The 20824-nt window shown below is 36.7% G+C and overlaps 1 protein-coding gene across 2 annotated transcripts in view; it reads left to right on the forward strand.

The window, feature by feature from the left end:
* CHD6 (chromodomain helicase DNA binding protein 6) overlaps positions 1-20824 on the forward strand; it is a 173705-nt gene that overhangs the window by 22283 nt on the left and 130598 nt on the right. The window contains exons 2-3 of one of the 2 annotated variants that reach the window (XM_054573731.1): positions 7215-7293; positions 14526-14608. The exons of the other annotated variant lie outside the window; for it this stretch is intronic. The gene's annotated coding sequence lies outside the window, so the exon portion shown is untranslated. The remainder of the gene's footprint in view (positions 1-7214; positions 7294-14525; positions 14609-20824) is intronic. 2 annotated transcript variants of the gene reach the window in all.

Here is a 20824-nt window from a genome sequence, read left to right on the forward strand (position 1 = left end):
GAGCCAACCTAACTCAGGTGCCTGAGGGAAAATTAAATGCTTATTGTTGAATGCCGCTGAGATTTTGTGGCCTGATGTCGTGTGGTATTATTGCAGCAATAGATGACGAATGGAGTCATCCTGCTGGATCCAGGGCAGCTCCAGGCCTTCTGTAGCAGCTTTCTTGGATGGTCTTTATGAGTGTTTTGCCATTTACATGATGCCCAGGGGCATCTGCCCCACCCTTCTCTTTTCACCACTATCTTCCTTATCCTACGAATTGCTCTCCTCTACTTTATAGCTTCTGTGTACTTATATGTCACGTTCTTTGTTAACTTTGCCTTGTCCAAGGCCCCCTTAAAGCTCCTCCAGGCTTTCTCTACCTCATGATTTCTCAGCTTCTACTCTTGTTGCTTAATGTCTTATTCCTTTGGTACTTTCCATTTCAGATTTCTGAGAAAGTCTATTTTGCCAGTCAGGGTTCCCCTCACCCCCACCCCAGAAATGCCATGTCCTGAGTTCTTGGCCTGCTTTTAGGCACTGGCTGCCCTTAGGTGAGGGGCCCACCTCTGGTCCAGGTAGGTGTGTCTGGGGGTGTGATGGGAGGAGGGGCATGTCTTGAACTACAGGAGTGCATAGCCTTATTAATAGAGGCTGTGAATGTGTGGAAGGCTGAGTGATAAGACAAGTCTTTTACACAGTGTTATATTTCATCCGGGGATTTTAGTATTAAAGCTTGTCAGTGTCTGGCTTCCTAAGTTAACTAGAAGGGAAGCTTTTAAGTTGGCTTTTGCAAGCTTTCAATCTTCTGAGCCTGCATTCCATTTTTCTGTTTCCTAGTTCCAAGATACCAGCCTCACAGCGTGAATTCTCAGGATGAATCTCTTCTGAGGGAAAATGTGAGAGAGGGGACCATCTATTGGAAGGAAAGCTTACTCATGCAAAACCTTCCAATTAGCCGAGAAGAAAATAAGTTCAACTCTGAAGTTTTAGGCTATGCAGGCTTATAAGGTTGTGCTTAATTTCAATTTATGCCTAAGTATTTCAAGTTTTGGTGGTGTTGTAGGTGGTACTTTTTAAAAAATGTTGATTTGTAGGTGTTCTTTGTTAGTATATAGAAATATAATTGATTTTGTATATTGATCTTATATCCTATGACCTTATGAAATACACTGGGTCTAGAAGCCTTTTTTTTTTTTTTTTTGGTAGATTCTTTGTGATTTTTCTACATTAATAGTTATGTCAAATAGAGACGATTTTATTTCTTCCTGTTTAACCTGTGTGCCTTCTATTTTTCTTGTCTTATAATGGTTAGAACTCCAGTTGGAGTTTGAATGAAAGTGATGAGATCGGACACGCTTGCTTGTCCCTGAGTTTAGGGGAAAATAATACAGTACCATTAAACTATATATATACACATTTTTTGTCAGTGTCTTTTATCAGGTTGAGGAAGTTCCCTTTTATTCCTAGTTTGTTGAGAGTTTTTATTGTAAATGGACCTTGGAATTTGTCAGGTACTTTTTGTGTATCGAGGTGATCCATGTGGGTTTTTTCCTTTAGTCTGTTGAATTACATTAATTGGTTTTTGAATGTTGATTCCCTCTTGCATATCCAGGATAAATCCCACTTGGTCCTGATATATCATTCTTTTTATATATTGCTGGATTCAGTGTGATAGTATAAGTTGACCCTTGAACAACCTGGGCTTGAACTGCCAAGGTCTACTTAAACACAGATTTTTTTTTTCCAATAAAAACAGTTGGCCCTTTGTGTCTGTGACTTTTGTATCCATCCACAGATTAAACCAACCGCAGATCAAAAACAGTATTTTCAGTCTGTAGTTGGGAATCTGTGGATGTGCAGGGCCTACTGTGCATTATTCTATGCTATTTTATATAACATATTTGAGCATGCAGATTTCGGCATTTACAGGATTCCTAGAACCAATCCCCAGCAGATAGTGAGGGAGAACTGTAGTTAAGTTTGAAAGGAGTCAAAAGTTACATGCAGATTTTTGACTGCATGGTGTTGGTACCACTAACCTGCATCGTTCAAGGGTATTAAGGAATTTAGTGTTTGTGTTTTGATATTTGTCTTTAATCCTTGGTTTCTTGTATTGCTGTTGCTGGATTTGGTATTGGAGTAATGCTGCCCTCATAAATGAGATAGGAAGTGTTCCCTTCTCTTCTGTTTTCTGGAAGAGTATATGCAAAATTGGTATAATTTTTTCCATAAATAATTTGGTAAAATTTGCCATTGAAACTTGTCTGGACCTGGAATTTTCTTTGTTGGAAGGCTTTTAACTCTATAATTACCATCTTTAATAAATGAAAGGTTATTCAGGTTCTCTTAAGTGAGATTGCTACTTTGTGTTTTTTGAGGAATTTACCCAATTCATCTAAGTTGTCCAAAATTACAGGCATAAAGTTAATATTATTATCTTTTTAATGTGTGTACAATAGTATAATGAGATGTTTTCTTTTTGAGTCCTGATATTGGTAATTTGTATGTTTCTTTTGATAATTCTGGCTAGAGGTTTAACAGTTTAATTGCTTTTTTTTAGAGAACTGGCTTTTATAGTTTCATTAATTTTTGTCTTTTTGTTGTTGTTGTTCTCGATTTCATTGATTTTTGTTCTTTATGATTCTTTATCCCCTCTTGCTTGCTTTGGGTTTAATTTTTCTCCCTTGTTAGTGTCTTAAGGTAGAGGCTTAATTCATAAAGAGAACTTTTCTCATTTTCTAATAACAAGCTTTTAGTGCTATAAAGATTCCTCTAAGCACTTCTAGAGCTGCATTCCATACATTTTCATATGTTGTGTTTTGATATCCATTCAATTAAAAATATTTTGTAATTTTTCTTGTTACTTCCTTTTTGACCCAAGGTTGTTTATATGTGTGTTTTATCTCCAAATATTGTGGATTTTCCACATATCTTATTAATGGTTTCAAATTTAATTACTTTATGATCAGAGAATATACTTTGGTGTAATTTCAGTTCTTTTGAATTTGCTCAGGTTTGTTTCATGGCCAAGAATATAGGCTTTATTGGTAAATATCCCACGTGCACTTGAAAACAATGTGTATTCTGCTCTTGCAGGGTGGAATGTTGTATAAATGATAATTATATCAAGTTGGTTGATAGTGTTATTTATATCTTATATATCCTTGCAGATTGTCTATTTGTTTTATGGATTACTGAAAGAAGAGTGTTGAGTTTTCAACTTTTTAATACAGTATATTAATTATATATAAATATATATTTTATTTTGATTTCTATCCAAAATTACAGGCATAAAGTTGTCCAGAATTACAGGTATAATGTGAATTTTGGTTCATTTGCTTTGAGGCTCTGTTGCCAGGTGTAAACGTATTAAAGGTTATTATATCTTCTTGGTGAATTAACTGTGCTATCATTATGTGATTGACTCTCTTTATCTCTTAATATTTCTTCTCCTGACATCTACTTTGTCTAATATTAATGTAGTCTATCTGCCTTTCTTTTGATTAATATTTGTATGGTATATCTTTTCCATCATTTTACTTTTAATCTCTCTTTAAAAGAATTCTTTTTTACTTTAAACATTTTAGTTATTTATTTTAGAGAGAAGGGAAAGTAGGGGGAAAGAGAGGGAGAGAAACATCTATTGGTTGCCTCTCACACGCCTGCCAACCGGGGACTAGGTCTGTAGTCCAGGCCTGTGCCCTGACTGGGAACCAAACTGGTGACCTTTCATTTTGTGGTACGACACCCAGCCAACTGAGCCACACCTGTCAGGGTTAAAATAGGTATTTTATAGAAAACATATAACTGGGTCTTATGATAAAATCTGCCTTTTAATTGGGATGTTTAGATTTTTATTAAATGTAATTATTGATATGGTTGGATTTAAATCTATCATCTTGCTAGTTAATTTCTCTTGGTACATTTGATCTGCTATCCCTTTCCTCTTTTTATTTATCCTTTTAGATTGAGGGTTTTAGAAATTCTTTTTAATCTCTACTATTGGGGTCTTAGTTATACCTCTTTAAAAAAAATTCAGTGATAGACTTAATACTTACGCTATACATCAACCTACCTTCATGTGATAGTAGACTTCACATTTCACATACAGTATAAGATTCTAACAACACAGGATATATATATTTCTAGTTTTTCCCTTCTATCCTGTGATACTGTTTTAATACATTTTACTTTTATATATTTTATAAGCTGGATAGTATACTGTTACTATTTTTGCTTTCAATAGTTATCTTTAGAGTGATTAAAAATACAGAAGAAAGTTATTTTTCTAAAAACATTATTTTCTATCAGGTGTGTTTCCATTAAGCTGGGGAAGGACAGCTTCAGGCCACTCCGTGGCTGTTCCTACCCGAGCAGCGGCCGGAGCAGGGGCCGCTGCAGACCGTCTTCCGCGGCGGGCTGAGCGCTCCAGTCTGCAGAGGGAAACTGCTGAGTAGGCACAGGGGGCACCTGCTCGCCTTCGTGCCGGCCTGCGACCTCAGGTTGAGCTGCAGGGAACTCGGGAGCCGCAGCAATCCGTCGACCTGAAAGGTCTTTTATATTTATTTCATTTTTATCATTTCTGGAGCTGTTAACTTCTTTGTGTCGATCCTCATTTTTGTCTTGTGTCATATGCGTACTACTTTAAGAACCGTTTTTGTAGGGCTGGTGTGCTGACATGGAATTACTTTAGCTTTTGTTTGTCTGAAAAGCCATTGCTTTGCTTTCATTTTAGAAAGATCTTTTTGCTGACTATAGAATTCTGGGTCATGGAGTCTCTTTCCTCCCTCATTTGGTACTTAAAAGATGTCACTCCATTATCTTTTGGATTGCATAAATTCTGTTGAAATTTTTATTTATTTATTTTTGCCTCAGAGGATGATGTCTTTTTTCCTCTGGCTGTATTTAAGATTTTTTTCTTTTAAGTTTTAGCAATTTAACTATTAAGTGTCTAGGTGTATGTTCTGTATTGTATTTATTTGTTTCCTTGTTTATATTTATTCTGTAGCATCCTCTGAGTTTCTTGGATCTGCGGTTTGAAGACTTTAGTTTTGGAAAGTTCTTAACCATGTTTTCTTCACGTATTTTTTTCTGCCCTCTTCCCTTCCTCCTCGTTCTGGGACCCCAGTTACATTTATATGATATCATTTTATCATATCCCACAGCTCTTCATTGTTCTTTCTGTTGTCCCTACTCCCCAGTGCTTCCCCCTCGCTCCTTGTGTTTCAGTTGGGTAATTTCTAGTGAACTATCTTCCAGTTCATTGATTCCTTCCTTGATTATGTTGAGTCATCTGATGAGACCTTCAAAGGACTCTGGTTTTTTGTTTTTTTTTCAGGTTACATCCTGATTTTATTTCTTTAATAGTTTATTTTTTATTTTTTTCCATTACCATTTATCTTCCTCTTTCACCTTCACCTACCCCTGCCCCCTCACAGGAAATTTTTTAATCTCTGATACCTTAAATATAAGATAGCATTTCTATTTGATTCTATTGTATATTCCATCTTTCTGTTGAAATTTACCACTTGTTCATGCATATTGTCTACTAATTTTTTTTATGTATTAATCATTTTTATTTTAATTTCTCTAACTAATATTTAGAACATGTGGGTCATCTCAGTCTGGTTCTGTTGATTGTTTTGTTACACTCTACCCCCACCCCTTTGATTTTTTTGTATGTTTTGTAATGTTTGACCAACCGCTGGACATTATTGTAGAACAGTAGAGACTGAGGCAGATATTAAATATTGATGTTGGGACTATTATTACATTAGGGATAGGTTCTGGGGGGAGGGAATCATCATATTTGTGCATACAGAATATATGCCTAGGAGTATGATTTTACTGTATTCAGTTATAAAATTTTTCTTTTTTTTTTTTTAAAGATTTTATTTATTTACTTTTAGAGAGAGGGGAAGGGAGGAAGAAAGAAACATCAATGTGCGAGAGATACATTGATAGGTTGCCTCTCGCACGCCCCTAGGTGGGGACCTGGCCCACAGCCGAGGCATGTGCCCTGACTGGGAGTCAAACCTGCAACCTCTCAGTTTGCAGGCCGGTGCTCAATCCACTGAGCCACACCAGCAGGGCTAAAATATTTCATTATCCTGTTTTATAGCATCCCTAGAAGTCACCTTATCAGGACTTCCCCTTGTAGTTGCTTCCTCCTTTATTTCTGTCCCTGCTGTATCTGAAACTCTTCATTAATTTATATTGTCTTTCACACCAAGTGACACTTGTTAGCAGGTTTGTGTTTTCTTGACTAAACATGATTTCTTAAAAGTAGGTAGAATGTCTTATTCATATTTAGATCTCTTTGGTCTTTTAACTACATTTTAGATATGTCTTTTTCTGGTTAGAATTGAATCGAGATAATTGAATGATTTTTATTCCATAGCCACAAATCCACACTGTGCCCCACCCCTGACTCCCACCCACCAGTTAGTTGGAAGACTGTCTCTATTTTTCCACGGTCATCTGTGACATATCTAAAAAATGCACAGGGGTGAGAAGTAAGGGCTGGTCATGGATGAATTTATGAAGAGGTAACTCTTATACAGGGAATACACTCATTTTCTCTACTAGTTTAGTATGTACATTTTTGTCTTCCTCCTGACACTAAGGTTTTGGGAGGGAATAGCCATTTTCTGCTTTTCTAGTGTCTGTTAGTAATTGTTAGTACAATGTAGAGCACACTGTAGATGCTCAGGTAGTGTTTCTTCATGAGGTTTAATGACACTTAATGGATTTTGGAATAAGTTACTAACAGCTTTACTTTTTCTGTTTATCCCTAAAAAACATTGAGTAAGGATGATGGTGATACTCCATTGCCTACTAGCTCCGTTTTCTTTGGCAAATTAGTTAACATCCCCTTGCTTTGGTTGCTTCATCTGTACAATGGGAATAATAAGGGTACGTGCCACATGTCATTATTATTTAGATGATTTAGAAAAATAGTGCAACGAATCTTAGTTGCTGCATTCCAGTTTATTATTAATGGTGCATTTTAGAAAGGCAAATTCAATTACAAGTGTTTAGAAGCTAAGTTCTCTCAATAGGAAAATTTTAATATCCCAAAACTATCTATCTCATGTGTGGATAAATATAACTACTTTATTAATTAAGGAAGTAACCTGTGCTTGGAATATTAACAGCAGAAAGGGAACAGAACTAATTAATTTCTACCTGGCTAGCAACAATGTAATGTTGTACCTTCTCTCTTATCCTAGGAACAGTGTACCCTATTCCCAGGGGACTAAGATCAATACAGAAGTAGATTTCCCAGATCAGATTTCCCTAGGACCAAAGGTACCTAATTTTACACTTCTTTTTCAATTTTATGTTTACTCTGTATTCATCCTTACCTTTAGGCATGATTTGTTATCATATGTTTCTGTAGTGTCACTTATTTTTTTTACCACCATATTGACCAAATCATGTTCAAAGATATATAAAGTCCAAAGGGAATTGTGGAAAAGTGATGATGGCCTGGTAAAAGTTATTCAAAACATTTGGCAGACAGCTGTTGGGAAAATACTATTTAGACTTCTAAGGTGCAGTATTCTGGATTCGTTGTTTTTCTTACCTAACAAGAAGGGGTACAAAATACAGTGACACATTAAAGAGAATTCTGTTTTGCATGGCTGTGATATCTGTATTACTTAACACCCCCTCTTTGTTAGATTAGTAGTTATGACATTTGAACAGTACCCTCTTCTATAAATGCAGTATATTGCTGTTATATGTGGGACAGGGATAATTATTCATACATATTTTTAAGTTTTAGAAAGAAGCAGGTCATATATTTGATCTGTGAATCTGTGGTATAGTCAGTTGATATTTTAAATACTCTGATACCAAGTATAAGGCAAGTAATACCATAGCATGAGTTATGCTAGGAGCCATGGAAGAAGGATTGGAAGAAGGGAAGTTTAAATAAACTTTTTTTAAATGACATTTTTTTATTGTGCTACAAATTATTTCTTGAACTTGTACAAAAATACTTACTTACGAATGTTGGAGAAATGGAGAAGTACAGAGACAAATTGCTAATGACTTAGAAATATATACAACCCATTAAAAACATATTTTAGGCACTGGCTGGTGTGGCTCAATGGATTGAGTGCCAGCCTGTGGACCAAAAGGTCACAGATTTGATTCCCAGTCAGGGCACATGCTTGGGTTGCAGGGCAGGTCCCCAGTTGGGGGCATGCAAGAGGTAACCAATTGATGTTTGTCTCATGCATTGATGTTTCTCTCCCTCTCTTTCTCCCTCCTTTCCCCCTCTCTAAAAATAAATAAAATATTTAAAAAAGAAACAAACCTGTTTTGGTAGTCAGTTTCCTTTACTAACTTTTCTCAGGTTAGAACAGTTTAGTTTAGTATCAAGCAGTCTAGTTTACACCTTGGTAATAGAACCTGGCCTGATGGAAAACACACTTCCACAGGAGTGTTGTAGGGAGAATTTCTGCTGACAAAAGAAATCTGCCCAAATTATCTCTCATACAGTCTTTAGAGGTCACTACTGTCAGCTTTTTAATTTTTTTACATACAAGTTTCTGTAGTTTTTCATGCCTCATTGATGGTAGCCATGAATTCTGGTCCCTTCTTTCCCTTAGCTTAAAAAAAAATCTTTTTTTAATATAAAATTTCAAACATACACAAAAGTAGAGAGAATAATAATGAATCCTCATGCCATTCTTGTTTTGTATATCTCCTCTCACTTTCTTTTTTGAGCTTGAGTATTTTAAAGAAAATCCCAGGCAACCGTTTGTTTCACCTATAAATATTTTAGTGTGCATATCTATCAGATATGGATTTTATCATAACTAATAAATTCCTTGATATTATCTAATACTGAATCTTTTTCCTTTATATTTTCAAAAGTGGCTTTTTATACTTAATTGATGCATGTCCACCTAATGCATTTGATTGATATATCTCTTTAATCTCTTTTAATCTGTAATAATTCACTCCTTTTTGGAGGGGGAAAGTTATGCCATCTCTTTGTTGAAAAAACTGGGTCAGTCCCATTCCCCACATTATTGATTTTGCTGGTTGTATTTTTGGGTTGTGTAATATGTTACTGTTTTTCCATGTTACTTGTAAAAAGGTAGTTAGAGGCTTAACTATTTTTGTAATCATTCATATTTTTGATTACTCATTGGTGGTGTATTTTACTTCTTGTTCACATTAGAAGACCGTAACGGTTGATTTTCCCACTTTGTATACCAAGAATGATTGATGAGTTCATTTTGACATAGCACTTAGTTGTCAAGTAGTGTTTCCCCTTTTTGACCAAGAAAATCCATGGAGTGACACCCTGACAACCTGTGGATTTCCAGGTCTGTCTACCTTTCATATAATGGTATTAATTTAACATTCACTGATGATTGTTGCCTGAATCATTTATTTCACTACTGTTGCATTTTAAGAAGACTGTAGAAAATGAAATGAAAATTTTTGATTAAGAACTCGTTATAAAAACTGCATTGTAAACTCTGAGATGCCTGGAAAATTCATTTATGCAATTTTTTTTTTCTCTGTATCTCATAAAGGAAGTGTCATGTGGAAAAGGATGTTTAAAAATTGTACGTTTATCTAAATTAAATGTCCCTCTATTTGTTTTTGAATGAGTTGCCTTCAGAAGGTTTTATGGGAACAGATTTGGTGTTGTCCCACTTGTGAAATATTTTTATCTACAATGGGGCTTGCTTTAATAAAGTTCTAAGATTACTTTGGTTGGGGATAATGGATCATGAATTCATATATGTCGCTTGAATCCATGGAGGTCATTCCTTTTTCAATGTTGTGATCACATATTTTCCTGTAATCCTACCTAGATGGCTGTTGTGTATATGTCAGTAGTCATATTTAACCTTATGTAGTACTTCTGTGTGCCAGACACTGTACTTTGTACTTTGCATGTACTAATTTATTCAGTCCTCACATCATTATCATTCCTGTTCTCCATATGAAGAAACTAAGGTTAGAGAGATTAAGTGTTTTGCCCTGATCACACAGCTAATAAATGGTGAGCACTAGGATTTGAACACAGTTTAGTCGCAAAAAAATTTCAGCTCTTAGCAGGAGGACAGAGTGGATTATGTAGTCTCTCTGTTACTAGAAAAATACCTCAGGTGTACTGCTCTACTATCCCTGGAGGGTAATCTATTTATATTTGTGTGTAAATAATCTACATATACATGTATTTTGTTTGCTTGTGTGTGTCTAGATAGAGAGAGAGACATGTGCAAACATAATATGTCCACATGAGGAGCAAGTACGTAGGGTTTTCCCCTTAGGGGAGGTCCTTCTTACTCTAAAACCCTTTTTTTGGACCTCTTAACTTGACCTTAGATAGAGACAAAAATTGCCCCCAGACTCTACAGATATCTTCTAGTGTAGAGAGACTTATGAGAACAGAATAGATTGAAAGGTCACACAGGAAACCTAGACCTAGCAGACAGCTTGAGGTTACTGATTGTGGACCCTTTCTGCCTTGACCATCAAGCTGCTTGCTTTCTAAACAGTCACCCAGGTCGTAGCTACACAATTTCAGGTTGTTTTTGGAGCAGAAAGCCGTATAGATAGTATCCAATACCATAAAAACAAAATTTCAAATTCCCCAAATCATGATAAATAGCAGCCATAGGTCTTGATTTCAGAACTAGGAGTCAAGTGGCACTATAGATAATCTTGTCTGGTTTATCTGCGCTGTCTCTTTGCTGAGTGATTTTTAAAAATTGAGGTAATGTCTCATTTAACTATTAAATAATTCTTTTCCTCACTTTTCCCGTCATTCTGTATTTATTTTAGCAAGTGAATTTATTACTTCCACCAAATGTCAGTTCAGATGAGAATATTGAATAATTTGAGTGGTCATGTTCTTTCATTAAAAAAATCTCTCCATTTCTTTCTGTTTTCATATCTGAATTGTGTTTGTTTTGCACCAGTCTGATAAGAGGTTAATAAGCTGTGTGAATTAGAAAATAACTAGGTTCTCAAGAATGAACACTGTTGTAATAATCTGATGGTTTGTTTTGAACAGTTGGATATCATTGATAGGGATAAAAGGAAGCTTCCTCAGGTCAGGAGCTGAATGAGGTGGATTTATCTAGTTGTCTTTTAGTTGTGTTTGAAGCTTCAAGCCATTGTGTATCAGTAGTAAAATTTAACAGGAAGGTCCTTGAAGAGATTGATTCTCTAGGTCGTGTATTCAAAGACAACACGCTTCTTTATTTTATTCTATATACACATTTAAATATTGACACTATATAATTTTGGTAAGCATTGTTGCATGCTTAATTTTTCCCAAATTTAGAGAATTTCTTAAAGTACTTAACACTTTTTTTAAAAAGGAAAGCTGTTCTTGCCTTCTAACAGAAACAGATTTCCTGAATCATCTTCCTGACTTCTGTGCAGCCCTTCTGTTTTAGTAAGTTTTTTGAAGGAAAAAATGAATTTATTACCCTTCTATATTAAAAAAAAGTTTTCTTATTTACCTAGAGAATGGAGAGCTCAGTAAAGTAGGGAGCATATTAATGTTTTTAAGGGATTCATAGTTAGGTGTTTTTGTTTTGTTTTTTTGTACTGGAGTCTTAGAATTATAGGATTTTAGGGCATGGGATTCTTAGGAAAGGATTTTTAGAATCTTAGGTCAAAAACTCTTATTTTATAGTTGAAGAAACAGTCAGTTCGGTAGTTTCATTGGTTCCGTATATGTTCGCTTGTTGGTTGCTGAGTGAGATGGCCAACTCCTCAGATATACAATAAACCATAAAGTGAGAGGGAGAAACTTGAGAAATGGGTGAATTTGGTGTAATAGAAATTCTAGATGAATGTTTGTTGGGTATATACTAACACAATTTTCAAGAATTGTGTTAGAGACAAGCTCAACATGAGTTACCCTTGCGTGGTCTTTTTGCTGATTAGGTCCATTCCAGTATGGTGATAACTATATACTCTGGGAGGTTGGCTCTCACGTCTGGCCTGTAGAAGTGGGCCTTTGCCTTGGCTGGCACCAGTCCCCTGAGAAGGAAGTCACAACCAGAGTAGTAGGATTGGTTTCACTTGTTATGTATGACATGAACAGCAGCAACTGCATACATGAAGAAAGCCTAAGGTTTCTTTGCACAAAGTTATTGATGTTTACATAAATATTGTATTTTACTGTGTACAATGTGCCCCCATGTATAATGCACAACCACGTTTTTGGCCCAAGCTTTCAGGAAAAAAAATATTTCATTTTTTTTAAATGTTTAAATATATAAAAATTGATTATGCTATTATTGTTGTCCAATTTTTTTCTCCCCTTTATTCCTCTCTACCCTGCACCCCTCCTCCCACCAGCATTGCCCCGCCTCCTTAGTTCATGGGTCATACATGTAAGGCCTTTGGCTTCTCCATTTCCTATACTATTCTTAACCTTCCCCTGTCTATTTTGTACCTACCAATTATACCACTTATTCCTTGTACCTTTTCCCCCATTCTCCCCTTTCCCCCTCTACTCTGAGCTCCATTTCAGTGATTCTGTTCCTATTCTAGTTGTTTGCTTAGTTGGTTTTGGGTTTTTTTTAGGTTCAGTTGTTGATAGTTTTGAGTTTGTTGTCATTTTACTGTTCATAGTTTTTGATCTTTTTCTTAAGTAAATCCCTTTAACATTTCATGTAACAAGGGCTTGGTGATGAGGAACTCCTTTAACTTGATCTTATCTGAGAAGCACTTTGTCTGCTCTTCCATTCTAAATGATAGCTTTGCTGGATAGAGTAATCTTGGATGCACATCCTTGTCTTTCATGACTTTGAATACTTCTTTCCAGTCCCTTCTTGCCTGCAAGGTTTCTTTTGAGAAATCAGCTGAGAGTCTTATGGAACACCTTTATAGGTAACTGTCTCCTTTTCTCTTGCTGCTTTTAAGATTCTCTCCTTATCTTTAATCTTGGGTAACATAGTTATGATGTGCCTTGGTGTGTGCTTCCTTGGGTCCAACCTCTTTGGGACTCTCTGAGCTTCCTGGATATCCTGCAAGTCTATTTTATTGGCCAGATTGGGGAAGTTCTCCTTCATTATTTTTTCAAATAAGTTTCCAATTTCTTGTTCTTCCTCTTCTCCTTCTGGCACCCCTGTGATTCGGATGTTGGGATGTTTAAAGTTGTCCCAGAGGTTCCTAAGTCTCTCCTCGTTTTTTTGCATTCTTGTTTCTTCATTCTGTTCTGGTTGAATGTTTATCTCTTCCTTTTGCTCCCAGTCATTGATTTGAGTCCCAGTTTCCTTCACTTTACTGTTGGTTCTTTGTAAATTTTTCTTTATTTCACTTTGCATAGCCTTCACTTTTTCCTCTATTTTATGACCATACTCAACCATTTCTGTGAGCATCCTGATTACCAGTGCTTTGAACTGTGCATCTGATAGGTTGGTTATTTCTTCATCACCAAGTTCTACTTTTGAAGCTTTGATCTCTTCTTTCATTTGGGCCATATTTCTTTATCTCAGCACCCTTGCTACTTTGGAAGGGGCAGAGCCTTAGGTATTCGCCAGGGCAGAGTGACCCAGGTTGCTGTGTTATGGCTCTCTATGTGGGGGAGGGGTCCAGGAGGGAGCAGTGCCACTTGCTTGGCTCTCCGAAGGCTTTCAGTCACTTCCCCTGCTACATACAAGCAGAGTTGGCCCCTCTGGTGGTAATTCCTGGGTGGGTAGATTTGTGTACGTTCTGATTCTCTGTCTCTCCAATAGACTCTCCTGTGAGGCTGGGAGTTTCTCCTGCTACTGCATCCCCCACAGGTTTTTATACCCAGAGGTTTTGAAGCTTTCTTTTCCCTCACTGGAACCCTAGATTGTGTGGTCTGTCTCACTCCCCAGTTGTTCTTCCTGGTTTACCCACACGCAAATGTGGGACTGCCTGGTCCTCCAGCTGCTGCCTTGCCTCACATCCTTTCCGCCTCTCCTTCCAGTCTGGATGAATGTTTCTTCTTTAACTCCTTGGTTGTTGGCCTTCCATACAGTTTCTATTTTCTGGCAGGTCTGGTTATTTTTTGTTTTTAATTTATTGTTGTCCTTCTTTTGGTTATGTGATGAGGGAAAATGTATCTACCTATACCTCCATCTTGGCTGGAAGTGCTCATTTTAATTTTTAAATTCAATTATTTATTTCTATTTAGAAACAAAATCTATTATTGTATTCCAGGGTATTATTTTGCATACAGATACTGTTATCACTTTCTAGAGTTACACTTTTAACATGTAACCATGAATAAAAGAATTTAAAAACATTTAATTCTTTTAAATGTTTTAAAATAATTTATACACTCCATGTATAATGTGCATCCGTATTTTTCCCTCACAAATTTGGGCAAAAAAGTGAGCATTATACATTGCAAAATACAGTATATATTTTTTACTGACCATCTTTGAACTCTTTCTTGATTTTTATAGTTCTCAGTTCCTTAAGAGCTTAGAGGAGGAACAGTCACATCATATATAAATAATAATTTTGTACCTTTTCAGTTTATGCATCTCATAATTTCTTCCCATATTCTCTAGAATGTCCAGAGCAATGATTGATGGATGGCATCCTTGTCTCTCCAGACTTCTTAATAGGGGTGCCTTCAGCATCTGACTACAAGGTATGACTAGGTTTCAGTTGGTTAGTTATAAGGGTTGTTAGCACTTTAACCAGATAAAATGTCTTAGTTCAGGTCTTGACTTTGCAGATGAAGGAAGATACTGAACATAGAAGGTTCAGGAGAGAGTAGAAAATATATGGAATATTAAATAATAATATTAAATATCTTGGAATATTTATCCTAGGAAAGGAAAAAAAAAAAAACCTCTGGGATGATTTCATTATCTTCAAGTGTAGGGAGGACCTGTACTGGCAAATTAAAGCTTCCAGGTCATCTTTGAGACTGATAAAACAGTCTAATGTCCTGGGCTTGTGACTGGATTAGAGCACCACCAGATAGCTGTCTCTACATACTTCCACTGGTGACTGTGGAGCAGAAGCAAAACCACGCAAAAGCACTGCACTCTCAAACCTGAACTTCCTTCCTCCTGCAGTGTCCCTCCAGTGCCCTCTACTGACCAAGCTTAACATCATACCTTTGGTAAAGAAGTGCTTAAAGAGCCCAGTGCACTATCACAGAGCAGGTACTGAAGGGTGAATTTTGTAGATAAGTTTTTAAAAATTCTCTATTTGTTGATTTTTAGAGCCAGAGTCGGGGGACGGGGTGGGGGTAAGGGGGATGAGGAGAGAGACAGAGACAGAGGCCTCGATTGTGCCACTTACTGATGCTTTCATTGGTTGCTTCTTGTATGTGCCCTGACTGAGGATTGAACCCTCAGCCTTGGTGTATCAGAATAATGTTCCAAACAACTGAGCTACCTGGTTAGGGCTTGAAGGGTGAATTTAGAGTTGAGAGGCAGTAAACTGATAGCTGGCATAGAAGCCAAACAAGAGTACATCCTATGTAATCCCATTTTTATAAGGTACAGAAACAAGCAAAGCAAGTTTGTACTATTAGAAGTCAGGCTAGTGGTTACCCCTGGAGAAAAGTAGTAGTGACCAAAAAGGAGCAGGAATAGGGCTTTCATTGTGCTAATAATGTTCTGTTTCTGGATGTGGATGCTGGTTCCATGGCTGTGGTCAGTTTGTGAAGACCTGTACTTTTTTTGTAAATGCATATTTTACTTAAATAAAAGTTAGAATGTGGTACAGTCTGATTCCAAAAGTAAAACTTAAAAACATGAGTCTGGCTAGAATAGGGGAAATACAAAATAATCCCTGATATCTTAAACCTTTTTTTATTTTTTGAAACCTGTTTGAGGGCTGTCCAAGTTAATGTCAGAAAGCAAGTATTCATTCAGCAAAAATATTAATTGTCGAACTGCCTTTTTTTTTCATTTGGTATCAAATTGTTGCTAGTGATGCCTTCTGTGGAGCAATTTACATTTCTTTTGTCACCGATCTTAGTCTTTAAACAGCAACTTCTAAGGGTTTTTTTTTTTTTTTTTGATGGCCTTTCAGATCCCTTTGTTCTTAGTCTAAATAAAATATCGCGGCTCTCTGAAAGCATTATCTTTTCTTTTATCTTTGTCATGATATACCCTCTTTCTTGTATCAGCTGATTAATCAGCAGATCTCTTTTTCTCCTGGCTAAGAAAGAGATTTAGGAACTCACAATGGTAATGCCCATGTCAGGGTGAATGATGGTGGGAACCATGACATTTGGTTCAGGAATTAGTTGTGTTAGGAGAGACTCAGGTGTGGTTGTAAAAAGCAGCGAGCTGAAGCAGTCAGTACTCTGATTTGTCCAGGAGTAGGTAACTGTGGGAGCAGAATCTAAGGAATCCACCATGTTGGGAGTTGAACCTGCGTCCAGGAGATGTATATGGAATCTAGATAGGAGTCTCATTTCCCAAAAGCAGTCGTTGCTTAAAAAACTGGCATTACACTGTGGACAGAATTAAGGGTGAATTTAATAGTGGAGCCAACTATTGAAAGCCCAAGTGTTGTTAAATTAAAGTGAATTGCAGTAATAGATTTGGAATTACCTACGTTTGCATACAGAGTTTAATATCTGCACAGCTACAGGATACAGGGTTGCTTTTGCATTTTGAGTGGGTGGTTTTGGCCAGGATAAGAGTTACCTCTAACATTAACACAGGGGGCTTAGAACCTAGAGTCCCTCAGAAAAGTTGTTTCCTTATATTTTTTGACCCTTGAGTCATTTGAGAGTAAAGGGAGGAAAATAATATGAGTGGTGAAACTAGCAACTGGGATTTTTCATTTATAAATTCAATCCATGTACTCAACTAACCAGCAAAGGGTTATTTACTATATCATAGTCCCTGTCCTGGGCATTGGGGACCCTAAAGTGAATCTGATGCAGCCCCTTGGCCCCCTGGAGGGTTATTATTTTGTATTCTACTGTTTGAGGACTGCCATTATTATACTTCTCTGTGACATGCAGCTTTGTCACCAATTCCTTCAGGATTCTATTGAGCCTTAAAGAACTGGTCCCTGGATTTTATAACCAGGTTGAGGAGTTTCCTGGCTTTATTTACTTCCTGTTCCAACTATCCTGGACTTACACTGGGCCACCAACAAAGGGCTTCATTTGCAAATTTAGCATCTTAAGGAAAGGGTGCCTGTGACTGAAGGTATGAATCTCATTCTCTGCCTGTATTTCAGAGTAGCAGTTTGGAAATTTGCTGTCTTCCAAACTGGTCATTGCTATCTAGAACAATCTTAAATTTCATCACTATAGTTGTTCTTAGTGCTTGTGGCTAATGCCAGAAAGGAACATTGAAACAGGTAATACAAATGTAATGTAATATAAACAAGAGATTGTAGGTATTCAGTTAAGTTTATATTTCAAAATGGTTGTCTTTTCATCTGGGAATGGGTACTAATTTCCAAGTAAACAATCTTTCCTGTGGTTCTCATGCTCATTCTGGACTTGAATTGTGTCATCTGTCACACCAGTCTTTCTAAAGTAGTGCCACATGCCAGTCTGAAACCTTGCTGAGTTTTACTCCTAGTTAAGTATTTATTTAACTGTTAGAAGTCAGTTGTTTTAACAGTACAATGTTTGTTAATACATTAATTTAGAGTAGGTGTGTTAGATGGACCACATATAATATAGATTGTGTTAACAGATTTTAGCCAATTGGCTTAAATTTTCCTTCGGTGACCTCTTAAGTATTCTGCTTATTGCCTGCAGTGTAGTACAACCAGAGCCAGAGAACCAGGGCATTGCTTTGGCAGGAGATTCCTCGTTCCTCAGCGTGCTTTCTTTCATGAGGAGAACCTTTTACAGCTCAGTCACATCATGCAGCATCTTGCTTTACGTTTTCCCCCACAGACTGGTTCTGCATTTATCACAGCATTGTTTTCCTTTAGGTTTCAGGAAAGGGGGAATTGAGGATGAGAGAGAATTAATCATTTTTTTAAAAAATCCAGAGCTTAAAAAATCCTTCCCAATTTCTATTAAAATTTCCTAGACCCTAAGGAAAGTGGAGGAGGTGCTGGAGTTGAACGGGTTTTAGGAGACTGAAATGACTGTAGAATCCATCAGGGTGCAGCACCCTCCTGGGTTTGCAGCAAGCGGTTTGTGAGATATGGAAGTTAGGTTTCAGGATTTCGCCCTAAAGCTTGAATGGAAGGAAGTTTGTGTCAGATTCAGAATCCATTATCTTTTTGTCTTTAAACACTGGGGGGAAAAACACTTAGGAAAAATCCTGGGTTTTTATTTTTACTTAAACAAAAACAGTTTAGAACTAGGAGGAAATCCTATCTTTAGAGCTAGGAATTCTACAAGTTTAGTTGATGAGATATTTTCAGATGGTACAGTGGTTTGCACTTGGGCTGGCTCTTCTGTTTCCTGTAGAATAAAGAGTGCAGAGCCTGGATGATGATAATTTTTTTTTCTTTTATTATTTATCTCAAAGTAAAGACTGCTGAGTATTGCCCTTATTATGATTCTTTCGATGTGTTTACTTTGTTTCCTGCTGTCTTGGATAGCTATCAGATAAATTTTGTTCCTAACTATTAATTGCCCCCAAACAATTTTGTTTTAACAATTAAGAATTAAAATGGAAAACTTTTTGAAAGTAGTAATTTAAACAGAATTACTTGCAGTAATATCCCTAAAGGTTTTTTATATGTGTGTTTATCACATGATCAATTTGTGTATTTTGTTCTCTTATTTGTAAAATTATTTGAAGGGTTCATCCATCTTGCCTAAAATGTGCTTGAAAGGCTTGCTGTGAATAACAGTTTTATCAAGCTGTTTTAATTGCTTCCTGTTCACCCCTTGGATGAATGAAATCCTCCCTCTGCTGTTTTTTTTTAACCCCCATAAAGGCTTTTTTTTTTTCCCCCTTTAGACTATTGTAATTTATCTACAGAATTGCTTTCTAATATCTGCCTACCAAATCCTGGCCTCTCAGGCTATTTCAATTTGCCTGCAAGGCAGTTTGATGTAGTGCTAAAGAGGGGAGAACTGGAACTCAGGAAATCTAATTCTTGTATTTTTGAATAATTGTGAGTCTTTGAGCATCCAGGCAGTTCTGACTCTTAGTTTCATGTCTTTTTATTTATTTTCTTTTAGGGAGAGGGTAAAGGAGTGAGAAAGAGGAGAGAAACATATAAGAGATATATCAATCAGTTTCCTCTCACATGTCTAGCAACCCAGGCACGTGCCCTGACTGGGAATCAAACGAGTGACTTTTTGATTCACAGGCCGTGCTCAGTCCATTGAGCCACACCAGCCAGGGCATCATTGCAGCCAGGACGTCATTGTCTTAAGATAAAAAGATTGCATTGCCTGAGCTTTAAGTTCTTCCCTTCACTCTTTTGCAGTCTTAACTGTTTCTTCAAACATAGCCTGTCCAAAAGAGAACTCATCCATCTCCTCACCCAAAAGATGGGTTTTTTCCCTGTCCTAGAAATGAAGAGTCTGAGAGCCAGGGAAATTGAGTAAATTGTACAAGTAATAGTACCCCAGTGTTCAGAACCTAGATATCTTCACTCTCAAGTCTACAGGTATTACTCTTCCTCTACAAAAGGCATTAAAGTGTAACGAGTCAAAAAGTTTTATGTTACTGGTGACACCTGTTGAGACTGAATATGGAGTGTCACTTGTAAAACCTTTTGTCTTCCCACATATCAGTACGCTCGAATTTTCAGGGCTCTGATCCATGAGTGGGCTGGACTGTCAGGAGATTGGTTTCTGTAGTCTGTGCTCACAGATGTGATCATTCCTGTTCTGGATCAGTTGACATTGTGGTGTGTAGGATCTAGTGACAATTTTTAAAAAATACAGTCAGGTTTTACCTTACAATGTGATATATTTGATAGCTCTGGTAGTTCATGGCCACTTGTTTCTATTACCCTTAGTAGTGATTCTAATCAGGCAAGTTGATTTTTATCACCATATTAGGAGTTAAAATGATTTTCTGTGATTGAAAAGATGAACTGGAATTTAGAGTTGATGTTTCTTTTCTATTATGAAAATATGTCTCATTCGTTATTAAAATCAAAATGTTTGGCTGCATGAGCCCAAAGGTCCCATTTATTTCTGATTCTGTGAATGCAGCATTGTTGTAATGTTTCTAGTCAATAGAGAGCTTCCTGAGTTTACACCTTTATACCATCTCAGGCACAACAGATTATAGTAAGGAATTATAGCAACACAAGACATTGAAGTCGATCGTAATTAGTTTAAATAACCAGAGGAAATTCATTTAGTTAGTAAAAGCCTTGTTATTATGCAGTTGACCAATAAGAAGCCTTTCAAAGTAGAGTTTTCTGAAACTCTCGATCCAGTAATAAGAGTTTACTAGAAGGTTATTATTCTTACTGTTGGATTATGTCTTCTCACAGACAAGGATTAAAATCACGACTTTTGATTTGTCTTTTTGCTTGCATAACCCACATACAGGGTAACAAAGCTTTTGCTATAACACATTAAATATTTAAAACACTTTTATTTTGAGGAGCCAACTATTAAGTTACTGGTGGTGGCAGTGTACTTTCCAGCCAACAAAGCAGAGCTGCTTTAGTTTGGAAGTGGACAGTACCATGACTTCTCCCTGGTAATACTTGGCAGATATTTCAATTTAGGCATTTCTGTTTTTGGAGGGAATGGTTTTCACTTCAAGCCTGGTATATTTATTTCCCTCACACCAGTGTGATCCTTCTCTTTTGATCCCCCAACTGATAAATTTATGTGTAATATTAATATATTGAATATTTATTTGTCAAATATTGTACTAGGAATTAGCTGTATAGTGGTAGTAGAAGTAAATAGGTCACTGTCCTCATGGCCCTCTTGGTC

The sequence above is a fragment of the Pteronotus mesoamericanus genome, unplaced genomic scaffold (assembly GCF_021234165.1).
Source record: "Pteronotus mesoamericanus isolate MK-2021 breed Mesoamerican mustached bat unplaced genomic scaffold, CSHL_Meso_final contig_25, whole genome shotgun sequence".
Taxonomy (NCBI): Eukaryota; Metazoa; Chordata; class Mammalia; order Chiroptera; family Mormoopidae; genus Pteronotus; species Pteronotus mesoamericanus.